A 15,741-nucleotide genomic window follows, 5' to 3' on the forward strand; every position below is an offset into this window, starting at 1 on the left:
TGATTTATTCGAACTCTTAGTTTCATATTTCAAATACAGATTTTGTAAGACCCATAATTTTAAAGTATACTTTATGTATTTTAGTGTATTTTGGTATTGAACTCGGAGGCTTTTTAGCCAAAGTTATTAATATTTTGGAGTTTATATGACCAAAAAGATATTTGATGCCCGATTAAAATTACTCGTCGTTAAATAAATTAAATTAAGTACGGTGAATCCTTTACAAAGAATTTAATGCCTTATGGGTGAAATGGTAATTTTAATAAATATCTAGATATTTGGAGATATTTTTTAAAAGTAATTAATATATATAAATAAATAAATAAATATATATATATATATATATATATATATATATATATATATATATATATATATATATTTGTGTGGAGGGAAAAGAGAGGGAGATAGAAAGAAAAGAAAAAGAAAGAAAAGGAAAAGGAACAAAGGAAGTAAACGTGTTTCCTCTCCCTGTTGCTCGCGTTTCTCCATCTTCCTCCTCCATTCTTCTTCTTTGGTTCTTTGGTTTCTTTTGCTTCGAAAGGAAACCCAAGGCTTAGTGGGTAAGAAAGCAAAGATTTATCGGCTTCATACTTCCTCGTTGTTTCGAAAACGAAGAAAAACGGTGTTAGGGATTTCAAAACTGTCAAACACAAACCTCCCCGTTTCATCTAGATCTAAGCTTCGTTTCGCAAAGAGATAGAAGGGAAAGTTGTTCACTACCATGCTACGGTGCTAGGGAACCAACTTTGGGAGCGATGTTGCGAGCAAAGATTTTACCGGATTTACTCGCGGTACCTTAATCGCACGATAAAGCTAACGTGAAGGTAAGGGCTCCTTCCAAACTTATAGTTTGCATTTAGGGACTTATATGTGGTTGTGTGGGAAAGAATTTTGTTAGGGTTAAAGTATTGATTTCGGGAAAATGAATTTAAGGCTTTATGGGTAAAATCTTAGAGTTAGGTTTTGGTGATATTGATGAATGTTTTGCGGAAAATGAATTTAACCCATTGGTGTATGAATTTGAGTAAATGAAGTTTGATGTGTTCATAATTCATGCTTATGAAATTTGATATGTGTATGGTTGGATTTTGTGGAGAAATGAATTGATGTGTTTTGGTGTGAATCTTGGATTGAATTTGATAATATGTTTGAGTTTGTTTTGTGTGGAATTTGAAAACCATTAGAGTTAAACGAGTATTAAGAATGGGGAATCTCTTAATGTCTTGTTTACTCAATGTTTGTTTTGAAAATCGTTTGAGTGAAATGAGTATTAAGAATATGGAATCTCTTAATGTCTTGTTTACTTAATGTTTGTTTTGGAAATCGTTTAAGTTAAATGAGTATTAAGAATGAGAATTCTCTTAATGTCTTGTTTACTTAATGGTTGTTGTGAAAATCGTTTAAGTTAAATGAGTATTAAGAATGGGGAATCTCTTAATGTCTTGTTTACTTAATGTTTGTTGTGAAAATCGTTTAAGTTAAATGAGTATTAAGAATGGGGAATCTTTTAATAGCTGCATTTGCTTAACGATTGTCTTGGATGGAGTCAGTATATGCTCATGCATTTTCATTCTTTTTGTAAATCGTGCAGACCCGTGATAGGTGGCACCTTGATAAATAGTACTTTGGCCTATGATAGGCGGTACATTTATGATTTACGTTTTTGTAAACCGTGCAGACCCATGATAGGTGGCACCTCCATAAACGGTACGGGCCCGTGATAGGCAGTACGTTTATGGTTTTCACTTTTTTGTAAATTGTGCAGACCCGTGATAGGTGGCACCTTGGTAAATAGTAATTTGGCCTGTGATAGGCGGTACATTTACAATTTACGTTCTTTTTAGTAAACCGTGCAGACCCGTGATAGGTGGCACCTCGGTAATTGGTACTTTGGCATGCGATAGGCGGTACAATTATGATTTACGACCCTTCGAGGAGGGTTTTGGTTTGGAATTCCGAGTCCATGCATTTTGGCATATACGCATTGCATTAGGATGCTTGACACACGAGTCGTGTTTGATTCAAGTGTATGATTGAGTGTTTGAACTTGAGATGTCATTGTGATTGTGATAATTGTATTAAGTGTCTATGTTTTGGAACAAATTGTGTGTAAGTGAAATTGATTGTAAAACTGTTTCGAAACTCAAGTTGTCGTGGTGATTGTGTGGAAATTGCTAAGTGTTATGTTTTGGAGTTGTGTGTGAATGTGATTGAGTTAGTTTATGTAGTTTTAAGAAAAACATGCAGGGAAATCGATTCCCAAATCGATTCTTTTAAAAGCTATACCTCACAAATCGATTTGGCAATCGATTGGATGCATTACAGGAGCTCAGCCATTTTGACAAAATCGATTTGGAAATCGATTGGCTTTAATACAGGCGCTCAGCTATTCATTTAATCGATTTCCCAATCGATTGAATTAAGCCCAGAGTACAGTTTTCACGAAAAACCCTCAGGAAATCGATTTTCCCAATCGATTGGCTTTAACACAGGGGCTTAGTTATTCATTCAATCGATTTCCCAATCGATTGAATTAAGCCCAGAGTACAGTTTTCACGAAAAACCCTCAGGAAATCGATTTTCCCAATCGATTGGCTTTAACACAGGGGCTTAGTTATTCATTCAATCGATTTCCCAATCGATTGAATTAAGCCCAGAGTACAGTTTTCACGAAAAACCCTCAGGAAATCGATTTTCCCAATCGATTGGCTTTAACACAGGGGCTTAGTTATTCATTCAATCGATTTCCCAATCGATTGAATTAAGCCCAGAGTACAGTTTTCACGAAAAACCCTCAGGAAATCGATTTTCCCAATCGATTGGCTTTAACACAGGGGCTTAGTTATTCATTCAATCGATTTCTCAATCGATTAATTTAAGCCCAGAGTTCAGTTTTCACTAAAACCCTTCATCCAAATCGATTTCCCAATCGATTGGCTTAGTGGAAATTCTTATTTTGAGTTAGATGATCGATTGCTCAAATGGTTCATCAATGGATTGGCCAGTTGTTTATTACTTGATTGATTTAAGACTTATTTTGACTTCATTTTCATTTGGCAAGTATTATATGAACTTTTAGCATATGGAAAATCCTTTTAAGGTGTATGCTTAGTGGAAGGGTTATTTTGTGCATTCAAAAACTTAAATGTTATGTGTTAACTGTTAATTTCGGTTGGTGACCCTTTACAACTATTGTGGAAATCTGGGTTTTGCCCTTATATGAGAGTCAGGACAATCCTACCGGTTCGTACCCTGTGGATGAGAATGTAGACGGGAACGCCTGACTGGAGCTATGTTAGGAGGATCTTACGGGGTGCGTGGAGATCACTCAGGGTGTACAGTTTTTTTGGTAGAATGATCATATTAGGTTGATGTATAGGGACTAGATGTCTTTCTTTTTGGGTTGTGTTATTTTAATTTAGAAGACTGTACCTATACTAATATTGTCTGTTGACATTTTATTATGATGGGGTCCATGTTCCACTTTTTGAAGTGTAAATATTTTGGATTCGTATTTCAAAAACTATTCCGCTGCTTGTAAATTCTGTTGACTTATTTGTCGTTGTGTTACGACTTCAATATTTATCCAAAAGTATTTTCTTCTTTATTTCTTTGTTCTTATGAATTTGTTTTTTTAAAATATATATATATATAATACACTCGTGCTGTTAAAAATCGGGGTGTTACAGATTTTACATTTTCATATCATTGAGAAAGGTTCTCTATTGTACTTGAAATTGTATTAGATTGTTATCATTGAACTCAATTGTCATACACTCTTGATTTCAGTCAAAGTCATTATTGTAAACCATTCAAGTTATTTTGTAAATTGAGCAAAATAGTGTTCTTTCTTCAAGTGTTGTAAACTAAGATAGTGGTGTGCTATCTTAGGATGATTGTTAGAAGTTTGTAGCAGAAGTCTTAGAGTTAGACTTGTACTAATTCTAACAAATAGTGGAAAATCTATTGTGGTGTGTGATAGTGTTTCAACAAGTGTACGGAATCGGTACAAGTAATAATTAAAACAATAATACCGAGTGTCGAACTCAAGGATTGCGTTTTACTATCGAATTATATTTAATTACTAAAATTAAATAAAAAGTTCCCAAATTGATTGAAATAATATTTAAAATTAACAACAGTAATAAAATGGATCCTTTATAATAAGAAAAATATTAGGGATGAGTTTCACTTCGACTCCAATTGGACATCTACAACTCTAGATATGGCAGAAATACTCCACATAGGTAATGTTGATTTCTCGTCAAAATTCAGCATTGCACTAAAACAAAGTAACAATACAAAACTCTGAAAAATCTCTACAAATTGTTGTGTTCTTTATTTTTCTGTACATTAATCCTTAATATAAAAATAATCCATTAAGTCTCTAAAAACCAAAAAAATTATATACAACTAATACCCCCCCCTTTTAAGTGTGCTTCTGTACTAACATAAATCAAGTTGATAGTTTAATATAATTAAGAAGAACACACAAACAATCATAATAGATCGTATCATAACACATCATGATATATCAAAATAGTCAAGAAAGATAATATCATATTATAATGTCAAAATCACTCAAGTAAAATTAATATATTGTCATATCGTCACATCGTCCAAGGGAAATCATTATCACTTTTGAAATACATTATTCACAACAAAAAAATCACACAAAAAATGCAACATTATGCATAAGCTTAGACTCTAATTCACAATTTGGTTCCATTTTAACTCTAAAGTATTTGGTTAGGAGGCTTGATACTATGCCACCATCCCGGTGGACGAATAATTCAAAGTGTCTTTGTTCTCATAGATCTCCTCGACTCAACCCGTGATACATATACGCGATAGTCGAGGTAAATGTGTTGCATGGTAGCTTCCGACATTTAGAATGCTACCTCAGAGTCACCTATGAATTCCTAACCCGAATACCTCCAAGGTCTAATAATCTTGCCTTGAGGCTATTAGTATAGAGGTGCGCCTAAGAGGGGGTGAATTAGGTGTTTAGAAATTTTCTGATTTTTAAAGACTTAGTTGGTTATTTTTCTAACTATGATTAGAGTATAGTAAGATATAAATGGCAGAAAACGAAAGAACACATAGAATTTATCATGGTTCCCCTTTTAACCAAGGGTACGTCTAGTCCTCTTGCACACTACAAGAGATTTTCAAATATTGTTACAATAAGTACATATCTAACTTTAAGACTTCAATTACAAGCTTCTAACAATCTTCCTAAGATAGAACACCACTATCTTAGTTTACACTACTTGAAGAAAATACACCACTTTCTTCAAACAACATAATAACTTATTTAATTTACAATAATGATTTTGACTGTAATTAAGAGGCTATAACAATTGATTCTTTCTTCTAAAATGATAACAATCTATATAATTTCAAGTACAACAGAGAGCCTTTTCTTAACAATATGACAATGTTAAATATGTACTTGAAATACGAAAGTATGACTTTGAATAATTCACAAAATATTTCAGAAACTTGAGACTATGAGGTATTTATACTCCGAAGACATCACTTCAGATCAATGGCAATTGTTCCTAGAAGTTTGATGAACATATGCAACGACCCAGAATCAATAAGAACTAAAAAATTACATTGTTTCACAATTGTATTCGGCTACATCCTGAGTGTAGTTGAATACACGTATGTAACGTTCAGATTTATTTCAAAATTTAAACTCAATTTTTCAAATCAAATCAAACTCAATTGTCAAAGTTTCGGCTACTACAGAACATTCATCATGCTCCATGGTTGCTTACAAAAAAAACACAATTAGTATACTTTAGCATTCATTCATCAAGTTCAACTCTCACTTCACACAATCTTACCAAAATTTCTCTCAAGCGTTTAGAAAGGGTTATGAATTTATCACTAAAATCCTAGAACATGCATCAGGCTACCATAGGCTTGAAAAAAAAATCTATTTAGCAATCACAATGCAGCAAAAACATACACTTTTGGAGGATTTTCGGGTTATAATGGGGCATAGGTAAGGGTAAGACATTTTGGGATAGTAGGCTTTACTACTTGGAGTTAGGCATACATTTTCAAATTATTCTACCACTTTATTTTTCTTCACCTTTTCATTGTGGAGGTTCTCAAACATTCACAAAAGAACTAAGAACACATTATTTATCAAAGTACACAAACTAATTTTTTTTTTCTTTTTATAAGAATCACCACCCCAAACTTAAAAGGTTGTTATCCCATGAGAAACTCCAAACTTAGAACTTTATCAAGACAATAATTTTTTTTCTACCTAACTCCAAGTAAGGTGATTTAATTAAAGTTAGGTCTTTGGCTTGTAATGTGGCCAGTAGCCGAAATAAAAGGGCAAGGCTTAAAGAGGTTAGCAAATGATAAAATTTTGATAGGGTAGTTAGAAAGGCTCAAACGACCAAACAAAATTGCCTCAGTGTATGCATAAATTACAAGTGATGCAAGTCAAAATTAGTGCAAGTTCTGAAGGGATAACACATGTCTGGATAATCACACAACAAAGAATTAAAGTGTTTAGGCTCAAAAGCTCACAGCTATGATAATAAGAAAGAGTATGAACTATCTAAATGATGTCAAACATGCCACTACAAAATTTATTTAGTTTTTTTTATTTACTTATAAAAATTGCAAGTGAGACTTCGAAAACCAATGAGTAATCAACAATGCATTCATTAGTGAAACTTATCTAATTGATCAATGATATGAGCAAAGAAATAGAGTTTAAATTTCAAGATCCCAAACAGAAAACTTAAGACCAAATGCAAGTTGTTAATAATTCTTCATCATATTGAATGTTTACACCCAATTAGAAAGAAACAAATTCAAATAACAAAAATAAGGTTGCAAAAAATAAAAGTTACCTCTACATATGGGTTGCCTCCCACGAAGCACTTCTTTAAAGTTATTAGCTTGATGCCTCAACTATTGTCAAGGTGGCATATATGACAGGAAGAACACATCATCCTTCTTCTTCTTTTTGTTTGGTAGAATTTCCATGAACTTGAGAAATAAAATATGTTGCTTCCATGTCCTTCTCAATTGGACATTGATGAACAAGGCATAAATTGAATCTCAAACTTCAACAATCTCTTCTTTTTTCTTTTCCTCATTCGTCTTTTCTTCTTGCTTGTCTTCTTCTACCTCAACAATGAAATTATCTTCAATCTTCAATCTTCAACTTCTCCTCCATCTTCTCAAGCTTAACCACTTGCTCAAATAACCTCTCACATTGACTTTAAAATCTTTCAATTGAAACCATGTTATTCTTCATGAATTCAACTAAAACATTCGTAATGTGAATGTCTTTGTCATCTAATTCTTTGGATAGAATTTTATGAGGTAGAATTTGTTCCCAAATTGATGTTTTTAATGTAACACTCGTCATTTTCGACATCTTTGACCAAAAAATCCTCATATTCTATTAGTTCGGCAAGGTCATCGGGACAAGTTCCATTCCTATGTCCTTCTCCGCAAAAGTCACACCTAAGAGGTTGTATCTAAGGGATCTGAGGGTGATATTTTAAAAATATAGCTCTCAAGATTTTCCCCTCAATCATGCGACATATACCAGATATAAGACAAGTATCACACTCTTCATATAATTGTAGTAGAATATCATCATTATAATCTTCCATTCTCTACAGCGAATAGTTATCTCAAACAAAGAAGAGACAAACCACTAGCACATATTTAAAATCACGGACATTCTAAATTGTTTTCAAAACCAATATCCAAACTCTACTCATCTAGATACAACCATCAACACTTTCAAGTAATTTACAGTTAACATTCACGATTTAAAATCGATTTTTTTCTTACACAAGCCAACATAGAATCAAAATAAGAATATTTTTTAGTCAAAATTAAAACTTTAAACATAAGAGACATATATCCTATCTAACTCAAAGTTTCGAACGAAACATCTTTTTTCTCTAAATTGAGTTTCAACCAAAATAATAATAATTTGTACCTAGTAATAGTCAATACTTGAAGTTTTAAACATATAATTTATACGGAAATCAATATTTTGATCAATTAGTTATTAGATCAAACACTTTAAACAGATTCATATCAAGACAAAATATTTTAAATTTATTAAAGGTCTGACAACTAACTGGTGAGGTCTGACATTTGATAACTAAGGTTACGTGAATGAGATTAATAACTTGAAACATACAGCTCGTCAATAAAAATTATTATTTCCAACTATTCACAAAAAACAAGAGTGCAAAAATCATAGTTCAGTAGACAAGCAATAAGCAACAAGTAACTAACATAATTTCATGGTCTATTTACTCACTTAGGTAGGAATTTAGAATCCATAACACAATCATAGTAAGCAAATAATAAACAGTTAATTCGTAATCTCAACAATATGTATAATAATACAAAAGCATATAACACTTAACATAATAATATAACGGGAAAACCATCATAGTGAAAATATTTATTACACAAGAAAACACAATGGACATACCTGCTCTAATACCACTAATGTGACACCCTAAACCCCAAAATAATATTTATAATAATTTATACTAAATTATTTGAAAAAAACTCGCAGCTGATAAAGAAAATCCGTTAAAGAGAATAAAAACTTTTATATCTAATTTAGGATATCACGTTTCTCTAAATACACATGTAACCATTCAACTTTGTTCCTCAATTAAAACAGTGCAATATCAATTAACTTGATTTAACTATAATTTCTTGATTTAATTCCCAAAACTTACTCGTACTAAGGTTTTCATATAAAAAGTCATTGGTAATAATATAAGTGAAATACACATTACAACTCTTAATTTCCGGTTTCACCTATTAGAACGGAGTTTCTCTCAAACTTGAACTTCAAGACTCATTAACCTGTAATAACTGCGATTTCGCAGACACAGGGCCAAGCCAGACAAACACAAACAACGAAGGAGGTGAGTTTTGAAATCATGTTAATAGTATAATATAAGTAAGAAAAATATGCAAACAATCATAATACATTGTATCATAGCACAAACATTCTTCAAAGAAAAACATCATTTTATAAAGTTAAAACCACTCAAGTAAAATCAACGCATTTCATTATAACATCAAATCATCTAAGAGAAATTATTATCACACACGATACCTATTAATCACAACAAAATAATCACAGAAAAATGCAATGTAGTGCATGAGATTATATTCTACTTCACAATTTGGTACCATTCTAACTCTGAAATACTTGGTTAGGAGGCTTAACACTATGCCACCATCCCGGTGGACGGACAATTCAAATTGGCCCTGCCCTCACAGATCTCCTCAACTCAACCCGAGACACATATACGTGACAATCGAGGTAAATGTGTGTTGTGTGGTAGCTCCTGACATTTGGAGTGCTACCTCCAAGTCACCTAGGAATTCCCCACCCGAATACCTCCAAGGTATAACAATCTTGCCTTAAGGCTCAACAGAAGACCGCCACGATCAGGCTCATTCTGTTGTACTTCCTCAGAATCACTAGGCTTGTCAAGCCCTACCTATATGATGAAAAAATAACCTTCACTTCACAAATTCTAAATATTTATTTTCTCCCCTCGTTAGCTTAGACTACTCCATTAAGAGCATCATCTTTATAAATCGTCACTATTTCATCATATATGGGGTACTTCAATATTCTCATCAAAATTTTATAACATCGTTAATCATACATAATCATAATCATCATATAAATTCATCACAATGTTATAACATCGCTAATCATACATAATAGTAACCATCATATAAACTCATCACAATTTTATAACATCACTATCATCGATAAAAAATCAGCATTATCATCCCGCATACATATATCATACCATGCATCCATATTTTATTATCACATCACATAAATTCGTCTAATCAAACATATGCATCAAATTCATTTGAAATCAAATATCATGCATTTAGCGAAATTAAATCAATCAACACCTTATAAATATTTCTATTCGATATTTTAATCTCACAATTTCTATATTTTTTCATTAATCAATTTATCACTCAAAGGGCTACTGTTGTACGTAGCGAGCCCTGGACGAATCATTGGGAAATACGGTTTTCCCGTTCACCTCACATTATATTATACTCATGAATTCAAACGTTCTTTCACCCCTTACCTTATTTCGACTCTTTATCAAACCAAAAATTAATGAGAGCTTTCAATGGCAACTGCAGATTGACAACGTAAGGCAGACGAAACCGAAGATCGCGACGCGACTGAAAAATTATGCGGAGCATAAAAATCAATATTAAATAATTAATAATAATTTTTCAGCAAAAATGGAGTCAAAACGATGAGCAGAAAACTACAGAAAATGTCTCGCCTACTTGCGGAGCTTCGAAAGGGTCCGACGTCAACTTCACCGAAAATGCAAATGAGTAGTGTTTCTTGAAGGTTTCGACGAGAGGAATTCAAAAACGTTTTCAGTTTTTAGAGACGAAGAACGTGGTAACCGGAATCGGCCAAAAACAGCTCGCCCAAGGATTGGAACAGAGCTGTTTCTGAAAAAGTGGAGCAACGATTGATAAAATTGATGCCAAAAATGGATTTAGTGGCCGATTTTGTGTGGAATTGAGGTTGAGATCGACTCAAATGGCAAATAATTGGTGGGAGGAAATTTGAGAGAAAAAGGTTTTCTTTGAGTATAGTTGTGTGCGTTTCAGCGTGAATTCATTGGCAATTTTTATTTTTATTTTTTTTTAATTGTAGATGGAAGTGTGCGAATAGCAAGGACTCAATACTGGGGCGCAAAAAGCAAACAGCCCAAACAAAACAATAGTAGAAGCAAACAACAATGAGGGTTGCAGAAAGTGGTCTATTCATCGATAATTAAAATAATAATATTTGTCCACACCTCTTTCAAAATATAAATCCATTTTATTTAATTTTTTTTTAACTTTTCTAAAATATTCAACTCTAAAATATGTACACTAAAATAACATTATTTATAGAAAAATATATAAAATAATAAAATATAATATTTGTTATTCATATCACTTACTTAGTCAAATATGTACAAGATTAGCACATCATAGAAAACACTCATATAACAAAAATTAGTCGCAAATTTCTTCACATTTATTCTAAAATATTTTAACACCAAATTAATTATTTAAAATTCTATTTCATTAAGAAAATATTTATTTTAAAATTTGGGGTGTTACCAAAAGTCTTAGACTCAGGTTTCTTTTGACCCACTTTGTTTAAAGATGCTTTTGAGACTTACAAAACTTGTGAACAATGCCAAATAGCAGGAACAACAATCAGTCGTTGGAGTGAGATGCCTCAACAACCTATGTTTTTTTGTGAAGTTTTTGATGTGTGGAGCATTGACTTTATGGGCCCTTTTCCTGTATCTTTTGGTTATGTCTATATTTTACTAACTGTTGATTATGTTTCAAAGTGGGTGGAAGTAATACCCACTAGGACTAATGATTCTAAAGTTGTTGCAGGTTTTATCATATCAAATATTTTTTTGCAGGTTTGGAATACCTCGGGCCATCATAAGTGATCAAGGCACTCATTTTTGCAACAACATCATGGACGCTTTGCTTCAGAAGTATGGGGTTGTGCACAGAGTTTCTACACCTTATCATCCCCAGACTAATGGGCAAGCTGAAGTCTTAAATAGGAAAATCAAACAGATCTTAGAAAAGATTGTGCAGCCATACAGAAAAGATTGGAGCTACCGACTTGAAGAAGCTCTTTGGGCTCATAGAATAGCCTACAAAACACCAATAGGGATGTCCCCTTATCGACTTGTGTTTGGTAAGGCATGCCACCTCCCAATGGAAATAAAGCACTGTGCTTATTGGGCGGTAAAGAGTTATAACATTGAGATGGAGAAAGCAGGTTTGGAGAGAAAGCTTCAATTGCAACAACTTGAAGAGCTTAGATTTGAAGCTTACGAGAACTCTCGCATCTATAAGGAGAAAACGAAGTACTTTCATGATAAGATAATTTCTAGGAAGAAATTTTCCATTGGCCACAAAGTTTTATTGTTCAACTCCCGTTTGAAAATTATGGCTGGGAAACTTTGATCGAAGTGGATTGGCCTTTTTGTTGTTACTAACATTTTTCCTCATGGTGCAGTGGAAATAAAAAGTGAAAACACCGAGAAAATGTTCAAAGTAAATGGACAACGCCTCAAGCTATTCCATGAGAGCTTTGTGCTTGAAGATGCTACCATAGAAGAACTCTCCTTGGAAAAGCCCACCTACACTGAAGTTTAAACAGGGAGCTCCTTTTACTTACTCTTATTTTATATTTGTTACTTTCATTGAGGACAATGTGTAATTTAGGTGTGGGGGTATTATTTAGGATTTTATTTGTTATATTTCAAAAACAAATAAAAAAATAAAAAATAAAAATAAAAAAATAAATAAAAATGGACATTGCACTGCATGCTTTTTCATCAGATATTTTGGTTGTAAATGTTGAGTGTTTGTTTGGACTAGCATGATTGGATAGTATTTTTGCATTCTTGGTAAAATAAATTGGATTAAAATGCTAAATTGTGTATCATTTGTGATAAGTCATTACACTTTGTGAGATTTTTAAGCCTTATTATGAATGGAATACATTTTTCCATCTTTGTTTTTCTTGTGTGTTATCTCACTCATGATTGCTAGTTATGTCAGAACTTGACTTGACTCTTGTCCGCATGCATATATTGAAATGATCTAGGCATTTGTTTCAGATTAAGCTACTAGCTGAATAAGCCTACCCCATTCTTTGTTATATAGCTCATTACAAGCCTAAAAGTGAAAAACAATAAATTGACTCAATCTTGGGGGATAAAGGAGTCTTTCCTTACATAAGGGTATGTGTGTTCCACCAAAGAGAGTGTGAAAATAAAAGTCAATGATGTTTTGTTGAGTTACTTCTTAATGTTGTTTTTCTCTCTTAATCATTACTCCTTTATCCTCTTTGATTTTCAGCCATAGTCTCCTTAGGATTATCTCACCCTTACCTTGGTCACGTTACAACCTAAATAAAGACCTTTTGATCATTATCTGCAAGTGTTTCAAATATAGATTATAGAGGCTTGTCAAGCCTATGGTAGTGCTAGCTTTCATGATGTGCTATGAGTGTAAACAATAGCCCAAACACTTTAAGAGAATTTTATATCTTGGGAGGACTCTATCACTTATGATGCATTCTTTAGTTAACTTGTCCTCTTGTTTGCCTTGGTTGTGATAATAAAATTATTCATGATTGCCTTAAGCTAGAAATATTTTTTTTTTCTCTCGCCACTTTGCATTCATAAGAATATTTGGAATCACATGCATTGTTTTGCTCGGAGTGCAAAAGTTTAACTGTGGGGGAATTTGACTATAGCATTTGGGCACATGTTTCTAGCTTTTTAGTTTAGTATTTTTAAAGCTCTTTATAGCTTAGATTAATATTTTTAGCTGGTTTCTAACTTTGGGTCGAATTTGAAATATAATTTTATTATTTGCATTTTAATTTTATTATTTGTATTTTGACTCTTTCTCGCTCTATAGGTCATAACTTGAGCTCTGGATATCGATTGGCGCATACGAGCATGCGTTGGAAAGCTAAAAATTTGAGCTACAACTTTTGCGTTGGAAGAAAAGACCAATTCCGAACTTTACGGTGCCTAAATTGCAGATTTTGTAATCAGGACTTTTGTAATAAATTTAACTAGTGGGTCACTTGTTTTTAAACCCTAAAGCCCAATATCAAGTACTATATATTGGCAGTTTTGTTTCTTTTCTAAAGACGGAAAAATTAGGATTCAAATTGCTACAAGAAATAAACAGTTTTAATTTTAATTTTATGGAAGGCTGATTTTATAAGATTAATCCACGAGTTCAGAGTTTCATCAACACCTTGAGATTCAGGTTACACTGCCAATTTTGATTCATGATTCTACTCTTGTTTATTTGATTATATTGATATTCTGATTGCTTAAATTGAATTTCAATAGGATTGATTAAATTTATTTGACAGAATTTAGTTTCGGTTTCTAATTTAATTGAATTATAATTTTGCGACGCTTGATTAATTGTATTATTTTGATGATTGTGATGCTTAATCCAACCAAAGAAACCAAATTCACATAGGATTGAGTAAGCTTGTTTGATCAATTTTATAGTCAAATAAGACTGTGTGGAGGCTCAATTGGTAATGAGACTGCGTGGAGGCGGTACTTATCCCCCAGGTACCGGGCTCGAATCCCACAGAAGGCAAAAAAACTCGCTATTTCCACTTGGTGGTTAGGAGGGGTAAGAAGATCGTGAGGTAGCACCGCCGGTAACGGTAATGGTCGGGGTGTTACATAATGGCTTTAGGTATTTAGTCAACAAGCTTTCCACAACCCAACGTATGTTACTTTCAGTATTGGGCCACACTTAACAAATATTCCTCCAAGTATTAGAAGTAATGTTGTGTTGTTGGAAAAAATGGGTGTTCATAATACCACAATTATACTTGGCTCGAGCTAGTTGAACCAAAAATATGTCTATCTTCGCAACTAGTTGTCAGGCAAGTTTGGTTATTAATGCATGGTTAAGGACTTTGAGATTCTTGAAGCCAAGTCCACCTTCCTAAAATCAAATGGCTGCTTCGTCACAAATAAAACTAAGAATTGATATAATCTACATCACATAAACAAATGATAAGATAGTTTGGTTTATATTTGGAATACTTTATATTTTCCAATTATGTAAGATTATTAGTGTAAGAACCCATGCTATATTAGGGATAAAAAATTCTTTATAAATTACTTAAAAATTTACGTGTCTAATTGAACTTAAATGATGGTTAGAAATTATAAATGAGACACTAAATCGTTAAATAAATATGTTTTATTATTATATTTAAAAAACTATATAAATAGTAGATGATAATTACACAAAACAAAATAATATTTATTTTATTTTGAATATGGAACAAAAAGTGATAAACTAATAAATATAAAAAAAAAATGGTTTTATATCAATTATATAATATATAGTACAATGTACATAAAATATCAATATTCACTCAAAAATCTATTTTATATATGAATATCTTAACAACAATATCTTTAAGATACACTTTCGACAATCTCTTTAATTCATTAAAATTCACATGAGCTCTACCAAATTCATATGAAATTTATGAATTTTAACTAATCAATTATAGTGTCAGTTAAAAAATATATATCAGATAGTATCTTAATAACACTCCTATTTAACATAATAGACCACTCGTAAAACATCATAGGAATATTTGATATTTTGAGGTGGGAGTTCAAACATGCAATTCTCCATTTATTAATACTTAGAATATTTTTATTGATTAAGCTCTTTGAAACAAATAAAAAAATCATTAGATTATTTAGTTGTTGATAAATTAAAATAACTGGAATTAGTTAATTTACGCTCACTCAATTTTTACTGGATGTAAATAAACACCCTACACTTTTTATATGGAGTAAAAAAAAAAATTAATTATTTAATGGGTTTTGACTTAGTCTAGTATGTTTTGTCAAATTGAAATATTTCAAAGAATACATTAATTTAAACTTGTGACATTGTAGTGTTAAACTATCATCAGGTGAAGATATATATATGTCGGAAATGAATGAATATACTAACAACACATTTCAATTAAGAGAAATGCTTTATTATTATTATTATTATTATTATTATTATTATTATTATTATTATTATTATTATTATTATTATTAT

This window comes from Cicer arietinum, chromosome 1 (genome assembly GCF_000331145.2).
Source record: "Cicer arietinum cultivar CDC Frontier isolate Library 1 chromosome 1, Cicar.CDCFrontier_v2.0, whole genome shotgun sequence".
Classification (NCBI taxonomy): Eukaryota; Viridiplantae; Streptophyta; class Magnoliopsida; order Fabales; family Fabaceae; genus Cicer; species Cicer arietinum.